The following is a 16,585-nucleotide window of genomic DNA, read 5'->3' on the forward strand; positions in this document are numbered from 1 at the left end:
GGTATTGTTGTCCAAGGATCACATAGAAAATAGATTTAAAAATATACACTGCTCAAAAAAATAAAGGGAACACAAAAATAACACATCCTAGATCTGAATTAATTAAATATTCTTCTGAAATACTTTGTTCTTTACATAGTTGAATGTGCTGACAACAAAATGACACAAAAAAAAAAAAAAAAAAAAAGGAAATCTAATTTTTCAACCCATGGAGGTCTGGATTTGGAGTCACACTCAAAATTAAAGTGGAAAAACACACTACAGGCTGATCCAACGTTGATGTAATGTCCTTAAAACAAGTCAAAATGAGTCTCAGTAGTGTGTGTGGCCTCCACGTGCCTGTATGACCTTCCCACAATGCCTGTGCATGCTCCTGATGAGGTGGCGGATGGTCTCCTGAGGGCTCTCCTCCCAGACCTGGACTAAATCATCTGCCAAATCCTGGACAGTCTGTGGTGCAACGTGACGTTGGTGGATGGAGCGAGAAATGATGTCCCAGATGTGCTCCATTGGATTCAGGTCTGGGGAACGGGCGGGCCAGTCCATAGCATCAATGCCTTCGTCTTGCAGGAACTGCTGACACACTCCAGCCACATGAGGTCTAGCATTGTCTTGCATTAGGAGGAAACCAGGGCCAACCGCACCAGCATATGGTCTCACAAAGGGTCTGAGGATCTCATCTCGGTATCTAATGGCAATCAGACTACCTCTGGCGAGCACATGGAGGGCTGTGCGCCCCCCCCCCCACACACCATTACTGACCCACTGCCAAACTGGTCATGCTGGAGGATGTTGCAGGCAGCAGAACGTTCTCCACAGTGTCTCACGTCTGTCACATGTGCTCAGTGTGAACCTGCTTTCATCTGTGAAGAGCACAGGGCGCCAGTGGCGAATTTGCCAATCTTGGTGTTCTCTGGCAAATGCAAAACGTCCTGCACAGTGTTGGGCTGTAAGCACAACCCCCACCTGTGGACGTTGGGCCCTCATACCACCCTCATGGAGTCTGTTTCTGACTGTTTGAGCAGACACATGCACATTTGTGGCCTGCTGGAGCTCATTTTGCAGGGCTCTGGCAGTGCTCCTCCTGTTCCTCCTTGCACAAAGGCGGAGGTAGCGTTCCTGCTGCTGGGTTGTTGCCCTCCTATGGCCTCCTCCACATCTCCTGATGTACTGGCCTGTCTCCTGGTAGCGCCTCCATGCTCTGGACACTACGCTGACAGACACAGCAAAACTTCTTGCCACAGCTCGCATTGATGTGCCATCCTGGATGAGCTGCACTACCTGAGCCACTTGTGTGGGTTGTAGACTCCGTCTCATGCTACCACTTTAGTGAAAGCATTCAAAAGTGAACGAAACATCAGCCAGGAACTGAGAAGTAGCCTGTGGTCACCACCTGCAGAACCACTCCTTTATTGGGGGTGTCTTGCTAATTGTCTATAATTTCCACCTGTTGTCTATCCCATTTGCACAACAGCATGTGAGATTGATTTTCACTCAGTGTTGCTTCCTAAGTGGACAGTTTGATTTCACAGAAGTGTGATTGACTTGGAGTTACATTGTGTTGTTTAAGTGTTCCCTTTATTTTTTTTACCAGTGTATATTATAGTGAAGTACTGTTGAGGCGAAACACCCATTCCCTCTATAGCTGAAGAAAGAGTGACATGTTCGTCCTCCCAAGACAGAGACTTTTAAGAATATGAAAAAAAAATATTTTATTTGTTAGTTTTTTCACTGATACTGTCAATATTTGATATTTATTTATATTCTTAAAAGTCTGTGCCTTGGGAGGATGAGCACTTCACTACTTTAGCTATAGTGGGAATGGGTGTTCTGCCCAGTACTTCACAATTATATTTTTTGTATCTATTTTCTATGTAATCCTGATACTTGGATAACAATGAGGTGGTTCATTCTTTAATTATATTGCTTGATAATTGCATTGAACTTCATTGTGATGGGTTTGTCAATTAGATTTTGCTCTGATATAAACATTTGCATGATGCACTTTATTTTGTCTTGATAAAGACACACATCATGTAGAAATCTTGCCTGTCATTTGGGATTGCTGAATAAAACACACATTGCACCTAAAAGTACCAGGTGCTGGAGCTTTATTTCTTTTAATATTATTGAACCCTTGGAGCCAGAACCTTTACTCATGGCACGTGTAACAAAAAACATGTAAGTTGAATAGTACCCCTTCTATATATTTAGTTTTAGTAACTTGTTTACATTGTGACCAATTATTCCTTATGAAATCCCGTTACACACTTAATGTTGAGTATTGCCCCTTGAACAATAACGTGGTCAGTTTTATGGATCTTCTCTTAGTAATCAGCCTTATTGAGCAACCATAGCTTACAGAAAATGTTTGAGTTGGCCAAACTATTGTTCTAGACAAAGCATCTATTTATTTATTCAACCAATCCACTTATTGCAGCAACACTCATCCATAAGAAAACACAACTAACTGGTTTGTGGGTATTTGGCATAACATGATTGACTCCATTTTGTCTCCTGTCCTTTGAGTACTTGTATTAGAATGGAGAATCAGTCATTATCAGCCTTATATACTGGGTAAAATTAGAATTGTTCTGACAAACTGATAATAGAAAAACAGAAGGTTTTACCATGCTGATTATTATTTGCAGGATAATGTAGTTTTGCATATGTCTCATAATTGTTTACACTTTAACAAGTTGCATATATAATATCTCTAAAAATATAACTTCATGCTGTTTTATCCATATGTTAATCCATATGTATATCTTTAATGTAAACTTCAAAACACTGAAACTGCTAAAATGCAACATTGTATTCCTTTCTAGCTTTGAATTCTGTATTTCTGTTAGCTGCATCCTATATGTTAATGACCTACCATATCAGCTACTGTGATTATGTATAATCATATAATCATTTGTTAAAGGGGAACGACAACTCCTTTCGAATAGACATAATTGAGAAACACAGAAAACATTGAAAGCCATCTACAATATAACCTTCACCATATTTTTTTCACGAGATGCTTAATCAGTTCCAGGCAGGTATTGTCAGGCCAAACATTGCAGAAAAGGATGAAATATATGCATAGGACAGAGATTAGCCAAATGCATTGGACAATGATTGACAGGTGATGATTGACAGTGATGGACAATGATTGACAGGTAGCTAAGATGGCAACCTCCCAGTTGCAAGATAAAGAGGTGTGGATTCCTATATTTAATTTTCTTTTTCACACTTTGCAAATACATATTTTTTTTAAACTTAGTAGATAAGCAAACATAATATTAATTACCCTGCAAAGTGTCAGTTCCTTTTTAACGTCACAAGACCATTTTGTTACGATTTAATGTAAACTGGTATGTTGCACTCAGGTTTGACCAAGAAATATAGTGCTAAGACACATTTGTTTGCTATTTTGTTGGAATCTATTTAATTTGTATTTGGTATTACCTACTTATTTTTGTATTTTTTAATTTCCACAGTCTTCAATAAATTGTTTCAGTAAGCAAATAAAAATTGGCCACACCACACTGTTAATGAAGCAGTATAAGTGGATTCAGTACATTTGCTTTCATAAAGATTATATTATCTAAAAAACATTGTAAAAAAAATACCATATATCTATAACGCATCGATGTGGTGTGTTTTGATATATCTGACTATATGAGCTCTGGAAACATTGGAGGGTTTATTAAGCAAACAGTAAGCTGTGAACAGCTGACTACAAGCAAAATGTTTGACTACTTAGGTAAGATAGAACAAAAATGTTGAAACTCTGCTGTTTTTTGCTGATATTTAAAACATTCAGTTGTTACCATACTGTAATTCTCTGTTAAAATTATTGAACCCTCATGCTAAGCAGGTAAGACAAAGGACCTGTTGTCTGCTTGACTGCCAGGGGTGTGAAACCAGGTTAATTTATAAAAGTGCCACTTTCTATTGAACTCTGAACTTTTTGCAAATTGAAAAAATAGAATGTACTCTTCAAACAAAAATCTTTTCTGCCGGCTAAAGTGCTTTTGGCATCTGGAGTGTGTCCCTTTAACAGAGTGGAGGTCACCTATATTATTATTATTATAATATTTATATAGCGCCAACAAATTCCGTAGCGCTTTATAATTGGTGGACTAACAAACATATAGCTGTAACCAGACAAGTTTTACGCACAGAAACAGAGAGGTTGAGGTCCCTGCTCAATGAGCTTACATGCTAGAGGGAGTGGGGTAAAGTGACACAAAAGGTAAGGGAAGTATTACAGAAGTAGATTGGTAGAATAGTATTCAATGAAGACATAGTGTGTTTTCTTTTTTAGTCATTAACAGTTTAATTGTATTTATTTATTTATTGATATGCTTTTGTGAAAAAGAGAGTTTTTAATTATTTTTTTGAAGTAGTGGAGACTGGGTGAGCGGAACGGAAAAGGGAGTGCTACAGGAACAGTGCAGCCCTAGAGAAAAAAAAATATTTGAGTAATTTCTATAATTATTTAGTTGCTCCAATGGCCATTGGAGGGAATTCCCGCCTGCCAACGTCAAGGCAGACCCCCCAAACGGGTCCTAACACCTTCAGCCTGCTTCCTTGAGCTTCTGGCAAAGATATCTCTAATGAGACAGAAAGGGGTATTTTTTATATACACCCCTATACTTATTAACCCTTAATAGGGAGCATTGTAACCAGGCTGTGTGATACAAAGTAAATACAAATACAAAAAGAGAAGTCCTGCGCTTAGTCTCATTACTGCTGGGCCAGCAGCAAGGACTACATGACCTCCATTTGTCTAAATATACATATGGATTTACTTTGTATCACACAGCCTGGTTACAATGCTGCTGCCCATCCCATGTGTTCCCTATTAATGGTTAATAAGTATAGGGGTGTATATAAAAAATACCCCTTTCTGTCTCATTAGAGATATCTTTGCCAGAAGCTCAAGGAAGCAGGCTGAAGGGTCAGTGTTAGGACCCGCTTAGGGGGGTCTGCCTTGACGTTGGCAGGCGGGCATTCCCTCCAATGGCCATTGGAGCAACTAAATGACCTCCATTTGTCTAAATATACATAGGGATTAAGGAGAAAGCGCAAGTAACATTTTCTTTTCTTTGGTTTTTACTATATATTGGGGCTGATGTGTATTGTAGTCCTTGCTGCTGGCCCAGCAGTAATGGGACTAAGCGCAGGACTTCTCTTTTTGTATTTGAATTTCTATAATTATGTCTTTAATTTTCTAAATTCCTCTCTGAATTTTAAACATTTAATACATTAAAAATAAATGAAATACGTTTATGTCTTTATTTCTTGTACAGAGTGCATTCATGGAGGTAAGCACAATGCTGTGCTACTCATATAACTAGCAGTGTTTATGTATCAAGATGCTGCAAGGGATTTTTACTGATCTTTTTATTCTTTGCTTTATAAGGTTATGGACTACTTGTATAAGGTCACACTATGATGTGCGCTAGATTTCTCTTTTTTTATTTTTTTATTTCTTGGCTCACTCAAGTGAAACCACTTCACCTTCTCATCGCAATTCCATTTCTTCTGCTTGTTATGTGTAATATTCTACTGGTTTGAGCTAACTTGATTTATCTGAAGGTTTCGACACAGTAAAACACTGTTCACTTTTGTTTTTATCTTTTGTGTATTTCGGTCTCTCAACTTACACAGTTTCATTCATAACCAGCATTAAATATAATTCTAACTTGGGTGAAAATGTTACACCTTTCTATATTGTAAAAAAAAATAATGAATTTAAATCTCATTTCTTGAAAGATTGTTAGCAGCCTTCAACAAGCCTCTTATTTAACATAAATGACAAAGTGAGCTATTCAAACATTCCCTTTGTGCATTTTATTTTTATCATTTAATTGATTTAGATTATGAAACATTATTTCTAAAGTTAATGAATGGATTGCTCCCTAATGTCCATATATTGCTGCGGGGTGGTGTGCACCTTCCTGTTTTCATTTACAAATGTAATACAGAACAAATAAAAGTCAAAAGGAAATGGACCAGAAAAGCGAGATATGCAAGTTATACCTGCACTTTTATATCTAAAAGAGATGGCAGATAACAAGAGGACAGTGGTTGCCTGGGGGTAGTTGTGTAAGCAACTATGGACATAGAAACATTAACTATGAAATAACATTTTTACCCACATTAATGAGGTTGAAAAAAATTGTAAGATAAATATGTAACATATTATTACATAATATTACTATATTACTATGAATAATAATAGGAATAACAATAATAACATAACTGATTATTTTATCAGTACAAATGCATCTGAATTTCTCTACTTTTCAATTATGTCGTTTTTAAGTAAAATCAAGTGATTGCACTAAGGCAAAACAAGAAATCGCTGTTTACATATCTTATTAAGGCACAGCAAGACATCAATGGAGTCATATGCAATGATATAAAAAGTAAATGCTCAGTGCTTTATAGTAATTAAATGAATTCATCACAAACTCAGTTTTCATTTTCACCCCCAACATATTCCAATTAAATCTTTACAGGCGACAAGATATTGTAAACTATAGTAGATTCTAATTTATTAGATCTGTGCAAATGTCTAGACAAGTGAAGCATACTTATTTGGTTTTACATTATATGGTGCACTTGTTTCATATTTTCTTGCGATGTTTCTGGCTCATATGTAGCTATAGTAAATCATTGCATTTGTAGGTTTCAAAAGGCTACTCAGATCATTGATTCAGAAATGTCTTGTTCTGTTTATCATTTCACATTTGCTGTGACTCCCTAATGCTTTATTTTCTGTACCATGCACATGCACAATCTTCTCTTCTTATTTATAAATGCCATTGTTCTAAAAGCTATTCTAGTAATATCATGATCAAATAAATAAATAAATAAATAAATAAATAAATAACATCAATTATGTCACCAGGGTATTGTTCTTCCTGGTAGATCAAATGAAGCAAGCAAAGTTAGAATAGCATAAAGAGAGGAGACCCACTCCTTCCCAAAGAAAAAATGAAACAAACTATTGATTAACCCCTTAAGGACACATGACATGTGTGACATGTCATGATTCCCTTTTATTCCAGAAGTTTGGTCCTTAAGGGGTTAAAGTGTTAATGGAACACTTCAGACACATATTGGGTACCAACACAACATAAGTGCATTTGCTAGGTTTTGGCCTCATAGTTGTGCTGCATTTTTTTTTTACTTTTTCAAATCTCTTTAGTTTTTCTAAAAAAGGATAAATGATTTGCAGTTTTCTACCACTGTAAATCCGCCGCTTTAGTCATGTCTCCGCTTTTACACAGAACAACTACATTAGATATACTCTGATAACATACTTAACTCACCCAATGACAGACCAGGTTGTGCTGAGTTACTTACACAACTACCCCCAGCCAACCACTGTCCTCTTATTATCTGCCATAATAAGAATTGTTTGCAGCTTTGCATAAAATACGAGGTGTAACTAGGCTTCACTGGGCCCCAGTACAATAGTTAAAAATTAAGGGTGCCCCTCATCTCAACTCTCCAAGGAATACATCAAACTGGGTGTAATTTTGGTGGCGGGTTAAGTGTAATATGTATATGTGAAGTTGGCTGATTGTAATTATGAGGTTGGTTTAATGTGATTGTGTTTCAAGGCTATATGAGTCTGATTGTTTATGGACTTAGCTGAGTCTGATTGTGTGAGAAGCTAGCTGATTCTGATTGTGTGTGGAGTTAGTTGAGTCTAATTGTTTGTTTCTGAGGTTGACTGACTGTGCTTGTGTGTGACGTTCGCTGAGTGTGATTGTATGTGTGTGTGGAGCTTGTTTTCTGGGTGATGTGTGTGTGTGTATTTGAAACAAAAACAAAAAAACAATACAATGTTTTTACCCATTTCCTACTTCCCTTTATGCAGGGAGGTGGGTGTAATCCATGGTGGTCGAGTAGGGGTGAATTCTGGTAGGTGGAGACATTCTACTGCACAAACTCAAAAACTCAGGTATTGGTGATCATTCGCTAAACTGGTTTCGATCGTATGTATCAGATCGCTCGCAATATGTGTCCATTTCTGACAGCGACTCCCTCCCTCTCCCAGTCACGTGTGGTGTTCCCCAAGGTTCCATTCTCGGCCCCCTACTATTTACATTATTTATAATAATGTCTGCAAATCCTCAAATGTACACATGTACGCAGATGGCACGGTAATCTATGCGAGCAATTCCGATCTACCGCAGCTTGAGGCTGTGCTCCAAGACCAGTTTACAGTGGTAGAAAAGTGGATCGCAAAAAAACTCTTCCTGAACACTGACAAAACTGTCACAATGATCTTTGGAACAGTACCTAAATTACACAAATTACACAATTCCCACCTATCCATCAAAACAAATTCAAATGGCACACTGACCGCAGTCCACTCTTTCAAATACTTGGGTATGATGTTAGACCCCAATCTATCTTTTGGCTTGCACATAGAAAAGCTTGCATCTAAACTTTATCCAAAACTAGGTGCCCTGTACAGAAACAAATCCTGCCTAAGCCCTACAGTAAAGGCAACGATTGTACAGCAAATGCTGATGCCAATCATTGATTATGGGGATGTAGTATATGCATCTGCATCGCAATCCCACATTAATAAACTCAACACATTGTATAACTCGTTCTGCTGATTTATGCTACAATGTAATTACAGGACCCACCATTGTGACATGCTAAGAGAACTAAACTGGCTGTCGCTGGAATCCAGACGCACCCTTCATCTTTCCAGCCTTGTGTTTAAGAGCTTTTCTGGGAAACTCCCACCCTACCTGAACACAATGCTTTCCCCGGCTGTTACCACTTCCTATAACCTCCGATCCAGTACCAACACTTTACTTAGTCTACCTCAATACAAAAAGAAAGCAGCCCGATCCTCCTTCTCCTACAAAGCTCCGCAATTGTGGAACGACCTCCCGCACAATTTAAAATCTTCCCTAAGCCTAAAGTCCTTTAAGAGATCCCTCTCTACATACCTCAAAACAGAATGCACCTGTCATGTTTGATTATATATTTCCTACCTGTTCTATGTTACATTTTGTATTTATTGTGTATTAATATTGTTTTTGTATTTTATTGTACCCTAATTGTAACAATGCAATGATTTGTTGACCCAGGACATACTTGAAAACGAGAGAAATCTCAATGTATCTTTCCTGGTAAAATAGTTTATAAATAAATAAATAAATAGACTCTCTTCTGGAATAGCACTCAGAATAAGTCAGATAGTTCCCACTGTAAGGGTGCATTCTGAGCAGAGGAACAAGGATAGAGTGTTTAAAGTGCACCATGCTATAACTTATTTAGTATAATGCTAAAAAAAAATTTTGCAAGGGAGATGTCCAGGAGGAAGTAAGTTGACTACCCAGACTGGGAAGCAACTTATGATGTGTCCCGGGGCGACCAATTAGGGGTTAACCCTTACAAATTTGTATAGATAGAAAAGCAGACCCAGTGGGTCAGAGAGGATAGGGCGCCCCCTAGTGAATATCTATATATACATATGTACAAAAGATAAAATATAACTTTTAATAGTTAATACATAAAAATGCTTAAGGTAAGGACCCGGAAACAGAAATAAAGTGAAAGTGAAAATATCATACAAAAAATAATAATAATAAAGAAAAAATAATAACTAGATGGGAGGATATAAATAGATGTGAGAGCGTGCTGGGTGGGGATAAAGTAACTTGAGGTGATGTCTCAAGAGTTACTGTATGAAAAAACACACCCCCCAAACAGCTGTCTATCTCACAACTACACAGTAAACTCTTAGTTAACTCGTGCTGTACACCCTCCGTATATTCCCACTAACAGTATCCAGTACGGAATCTGATGGGGTAGAAACAGTGGCACACTATAATATGCCTCTAGAGAGGGGAATTGACGCAACAAGAGAGTAACATTAAGAGTGAGTGTATCATATAGTGGAGATCTGTCTAAGGATTATACTAGTGTATCTACAATTGATACAGTTGTGGGAGCAATGCCTCTGGGGTTGGGGAACAGGGTTCGGTGAGGAGAGGGCAACCAACACTATTGAGACAGTGCTAAAAGGCACTAACCACCCATTTATGCAGTGGTGTCTTGGAAGGAAAATCTCTCTATACCCGCCAAACATCCCCCCACCCGCACCCCACTTAAATAGAGATACTGCATCTCTTGGAGATGGCTGCAGGAACAGAATCTCGGTGTATAGAGAGCGCTCACTAGCTGACATGCGGGGTTACCGAGGACCAGATGTGGACCAGCCAACTTGCTGGACTTGGAGAATGGTTTTAAATTAATAAATTTTAAACACTTGGTAAATTCCCTCTGTACCCTTGTCGCTAAACGTTTAGCCTCAGAAGAAGGCGCTTGTATTGGCGCCGAAACACGTGTCAGGCAGGCAGATAGGGAGGATATGCTACGAGTCTGTTTGGTGGATAACTAGATAGCAAGTTGAGCAAATCGGAATTGATCCTCATAAGTGATACAGAGTTTCTCTTTGACTTAGAGGGGTGGCGACTAGGGGACAGAATTGGTGTATTGGTACATTGAGCCGGTGCTGTATGCGACAAGGGTACAGAGGGAATTTACCAAGTGTTTAAAATTTATTAATTTAAAACCATTCTCCAAGTCCAGCAAGTTGGCTGGTCCACATCTGGTCCTCGGTAACCCCGCATGTCAGCTAGTGAGCGCTCTCTATACACCGAGATTTTGTTCCTGCAGCCATCTCCAAGAGATGCAGTATCTCTATTTAAGTGGGGTGCGGATGGGGGGATGTTTGGCGGGTATAGAGAGATTTTCCTTCCAAGACACCACTGCATAAATGGGTGGTTAGTGCCTTTTAGCACTGTCTCAATAGTGTTGGTTGCCCTCTCCTCACCGAACCCTGTTCCCCAACCCCAGAGGCATTGCTCCCACAACTGTATCAATTGTAGATACACTTGTATAATCCTTAGACAGATCTCCACTATATGATACACTCACTCTTAATGTTACTCTCTTGTTGCGTCAATTCCCCTCTCTAGAGGCATATTATAGTGTGCCACTGTTTCTACCCCATCAGATTCCGTACTGGATACTGTTAGTGGGAATATATGGAGGGTGTACAGCACGAGTTAACTAAGAGTTTACTGTGTAGTTGTGAGATAGACAGCTGTTTGGGGGGTGTGTTTTTTCATACAGTAACTCTTGAGACATCACCTCAAGTTACTTTATCCCCACCCAGCACGCTCTCACATCTATTTATATCCTCCCATCTAGTTATTATTTTTTCTTTATTATTATTATTTTTTGTATGATATTTTCACTTTCACTTTATTTCTGTTTCCGGGTCCTTACCTTAAGCATTTTTATGTATTAACTATTAAAAGTTATATTTTATCTTTTGTACATATGTATATATAGATATTCACTAGGGGGCGCCCTATCCTCTCTGACCCACTGGGTCTGCTTTTCTAAGGGAGATGTCCATCCTGGCATGGGCTGGCCATATTATTATGCATCCAGTAACAAACAAACTCACACACACAAATTCACACAAAGTTATGTGATATGTAATGAGAAATATTGAGACCACCACTAGGCAAGAAGAAAATATTAAATAGAATAAAGGGATAGATTAGGTTACTACATTCATAATAGAGTAATTGCCAGTAGATTAAGTATGTATGGTAGTTTAGCTCTTGAGTTGTATTAGTTGGATGGCAGCTCTAACACCAAGTCAAGAGTCAAGAGTCTCTACTTTTTCTGGACAAATGTAAGATGCTGGTACAGGAGGGAGCGGGTAGGATATGTAACGAGAATTAATAAATGGCAAAGTATATAATGTAGAATTCTTACACAGTGAGAGAGTGAATAAGAAAATACACTTACACATTTTTAAAGTTCCTAAAAGCTACACTACTCTGCGTGGAAGTGGTACAATCCCTGTAATATCACACGGGTGATAGACTAATAGACTAATCTATAATAGTATATCTGGATGATATAGATAAAATGTGATAACATTAAATTGCACTGAATTGTAATTGAGCCTGGGTATAGGCTCCAAAATGTATATGTCGTATGTAGTTAAACAGAAATAAAAAATATAGAGCACACATGATATTAATTAGTGCAAAAGAAAGCGTAAATAACTAACAGAGATGGATCAAAATGGCTTTGCTCAATCCAAATAGCATACTTGGTATATTTGTTTTTTTATTGTTTATATACGTATATGTATTGTTAAATGCAAATTTGTATCCTCAAATTGTCATGTTTTGCTTTTTTTACATATATAAATGTTTTGTTATGTCTACGTCAATTAATGATAACATCACATGACCACCAATTGTATTTGTTGATAAAAAGAAGAATCCAGCCTGCTGTAACACTTTGAAACAGCCATATTTGGTGAAATGTGTTAGTATTGCATGTTACTCTATATTTTTTTAATTTTGTTTTATTTATTGTGTTTTGTAGTCAAGACACTCTGGACCCTCCTGCTTTTATTCCATTACCTTTTGGACATTTGTTTTTTGTTTTTTTTGTTTCATATTTTATATTTTATTTATACCACATATATGGAGAGAATCTTTGCTTTTCAGTATCCCAGAATGTGGATTATACCACTCCATGCTATTACTTAGGAGCCAATACACAGGCTCCATAACATGTGAGTACAATTTCATTTAATCTACATCATCCATATACTACACTAGACTAGTCTATCTATAATTTAAAACATCTTTTATGTATCCCGGACCACTGACTGAAACCAAGTGATATAACAAAAATCCAGGGGATTGTACTGCTCATGTGCATTGAAGTGGAGCTTTTAGGAGCTCCAAACAAATTGTAATTTCCAATTTTCTTATTCACTTTCCCAGTAAAAAATACTACATTATATACGTCTCCATTTCTCCATTCTTATTACATATCCTACTGGAACATATTGTGAGGTGCTGCCGCTACCCTCTCCTCCCTGTACCTCTAAATAATAGTACTCTTTACCTATCGTAATGTATAACAGTCAGTGTGTTCCACTATACTCTGCATTCTACAATTAATATTGCAAAATACAGTTTATTAAAAAAGAAAATAATTAAACAATATATATACACATACAATACACACATAAGGAAAATAATACACTTTCTGCTATTGTCAAAAAAGGGCAGTAACATAAGTATAGCATTTGGGTAAAAAATATAAAATGTAATTAATCCCATGTATACATAAGTATAAAGAAGCTAAACACATTAAAATAATTTCAGGATGACAAATGTTCTGTATACAAATCTGTAATTTCAGGCCTAACATTTCGATTCCCACCAAGTCTCTAAATATATCTAAATAACTATGTAAAAATGTTAAATTGCATTAAGACCATATTAACTGAAATCATTTTGTGGCATTTTGAAAACTTTTGATAAGCATTAAAATGTCCCATTAATATCAACTCTCTGCACTCTTTCCGTAAAGGACAACTGTCACCTCAAAGCTATTTTGTGATATAAGAACCCTTTCATCAAGTGTATGACAGGATCCTTCAGCCATATATGCACCTTGGATCAGATTGCTTATCGACAGTCTTCTCGATTCACTCCTGCTCCAAAGCAGGGAAGACCAGAGAAACTAACTGTGGGTTTTAAAACATTGTCTGACCCAAGATGCATCTATATTGCCAAAGAATGCTGTTATATACATGTCTGTCAGTCCTCCTATTGGGCAGCACTGTGGAATTTCTTGGCACTTTATAAATAATAATAATAATAATAATAATAATAATAATAATAATAATAATAATAATAATAATAATAATAATATACTAAAGTTACGGATGAGGTTTTCTCCCTTTTTTTTATTTTTTTTTTGCAGATGCTTAATGAAATAAAATCTATTTACTTTCAAAAGTCAATAAATGGATTATTATCAATTTAAAAAATTGGTTTGACGTGACAGCTGTCACATAAGCCAATTTTAAGTGGAATATTTTATTCTAAACATGTCTGGCTCAATTTGTACACCTTCTATGGTAAACTATATCAAATCCACTGCAACACTGTGAGTTATGTTTTATGGACTTCTTCAAAATGAATTATGTTTATTTGTCATTATCTATCTTAGTACATCCTACTAACAATATTGCTGTTGAAAACATATTCTTGAATAATATAATTAAATTATTATTAAATACTTTATCCACTATATAAGCCAGATTTATAGCTGCATAATTCCCTGGTTGATCTCTTTAAGAACGTAGACACCATTTCTAGTTGGCTTTAAGCTTTTGCTACGATTTCAGAAAAAGAAAATCTAAATAAAAAAATAAAAAACAAAAGAATTCTGAGATATTAAAAACCACAGGTTGGCAATTTATTAGAACTGTGATCTTTTCAAACTAACTGCTGTCTCTGGTAAGTATCTCATGTCACCTAAAAGTTTTTGAAAGAAAGAATTACATTTCCACACATCTAACTAATGTAGAGAACTTTCATTAAACTGATATTTTAGAGGAAGATTGTGTCAATCGAATTTTCTTAGAAGAAATAACAACCTGAAATTGCATTCATTAGCACTGCTTGTCAGACTCATCACAAATCCATTTGTGAAGCATAATGAACAAATATCAAAGCATAGCAGATAGCTAACATTTTAGTCCATTATCTTACATGGATAGTTTGATTTTGGAGGATCTTTCATCTGTTCAGCTGTGTAGAATAGTCTATAAATACAGTTCCAGAGCAGTGCTATAAAAGTAAGTAGTCCTAGTGGTGATAAAAACTTGTTTGAAAACATTGTTTAGAGACATTGTAATTTAGCATTGTCACTAAAACACGTGTTCTTAGAAATTGATTTTCACTGAAAAAAAAACCTTTTTACTTTGTTTTAGTATTCTGTAGCAGATTGTTCAACATCATTGTTTTTTGTATTGTATTATTCTGGATTTTTCGCTCAACAAGTGGTAACTACAGAACCTGTTGCAAGGGTTATTTATAGGAAAGGACTTGCACCACTGAGGTCAATTACGCTTACACGTGGATTAAAAAATAGCTACGCAAATACAGCATTTGGGCTACTCACAGAATTATGATGTGGAGCTGATTGGTTGTTCAGGAGTTCATATTGCAAGATCTTCTTATCTCAAATTTGATGACCATACAGTAAACAACAGCACTGTCTTCCGATCCCATATATCAAGCATTGGGATCTTGGGGCTGAAAAGAAATAATATTGGTTTCCCCTACTACCATGGTGTGTAAGGGTATGTCCTTCTTTTTTGTTTAGTAATATTAATCTGAAAATGATCATCTCTTACCCAATACATAATGTTCAGTAGGTTGTGGATAATATAAGTAGCATTGTTACAGAGCCTACCCATATTCTCCATAGGTAGTGAGAATGCCCCTTTTAAACCTGCAGTTGGCCCTAGCCTCATCTGAACCAGCATATTACTAAACTATTTCCACATTTTATGGGCGATATGTTGTGGGCAGGATCATCTTCTGATTATATGGTGAGATGGGGATAAGTAAAGGAACACTTCAAGCACTATAATTACTACAACTTGAGAGCATCAGCTAATCGGTGGGCTTAGCTCAGATAGAGAGATTCCAGCTCTTCAAAGAAATTAGTGGAGGCAAAAAGAAGTACCCAGGTGATCCCAGGTTAAAAGTTAAATGGTTTTAAGATGGAATGTATCTTTGTATTATGGGCCCTTTATATCTGTCAAACATAAAACCTTTAGTACTGTGTCACTACCCACGCCTCATTCAAATGATATGTATATGCCCAGTCCCTCTGGTACTAATAGATCTACTAGCATTCACTCCCTCTATTTTAAGGGACAGGCCGATTCACAGTGCACCTGTATTAAAGAGACTATCCAAGTCATGCAAATCAATTTATAACTTATTGACATATGTTTTTCTGGATTTTTGTTGTTATTATTCTGTCTCTCACTTAAAATACACCTACCATTAAAATTATAGACTGATGATTTCATTGTCAGTGGGCAAACGTTCAAAATCAGCAGGGGATCAAATATGTTTTTTCCTCACTGTACATTTTACCTCCCTATTATTTATATAAAGGATTAAATTATTAATATAAGTTACATTTGTGCAATTTTACTTAACTTTTATGTTTGTATCCCTGAACAGCTGCCTATACCTGAAAATTATGTTTTTTCCCTGATTTATGTGCTAACTGTGTATTTAAAGGAACACCATAGGGTCAGGAACACAAACCTGTATTCCTGACCCTATAGTGTTAAACCCACCATTTACATGGCTTGCCCCCTAAAATGAGCCTCAGCCTCCTTAAAAGGAATTAAAACTCACCTTATTTCCAGTGCCGCATGGGTCCCCCAGCGCTGGCCCTGCCACCGATCCGCCTCCTTGATGACATAATCAGAATTGACGATTTTTAGCTAAGCCAACGGAAAGCATTGGATTGGATAAAATCAGCAAGAAGGCGGGATGGGGTGGGGCCAAACACTGTTTTGGTCAATCAGCACTTCTTCATAGAGATGGATTGAATCAATGCATCTCTATGAGGATAATTCAGCTTCCCCATGCTACTCTGCAGCACTGCCCTAGGAAGCATC

The 16,585-nt window shown here is 36.9% G+C and overlaps 1 protein-coding gene across 1 annotated transcript in view; it reads right to left on the bottom strand.

Annotated features, from left to right (window-relative positions):
- GALNTL6 (polypeptide N-acetylgalactosaminyltransferase like 6) overlaps positions 1–16,585 on the bottom strand; it is a 1,377,865-nt gene that overhangs the window by 456,032 nt on the left and 905,248 nt on the right. The gene's annotated exons all lie outside the window — the stretch shown is intronic.

This window comes from Pelobates fuscus, chromosome 6 (genome assembly GCF_036172605.1).
Source record: "Pelobates fuscus isolate aPelFus1 chromosome 6, aPelFus1.pri, whole genome shotgun sequence".
In the NCBI taxonomy this organism is placed as follows: Eukaryota; Metazoa; Chordata; class Amphibia; order Anura; family Pelobatidae; genus Pelobates; species Pelobates fuscus.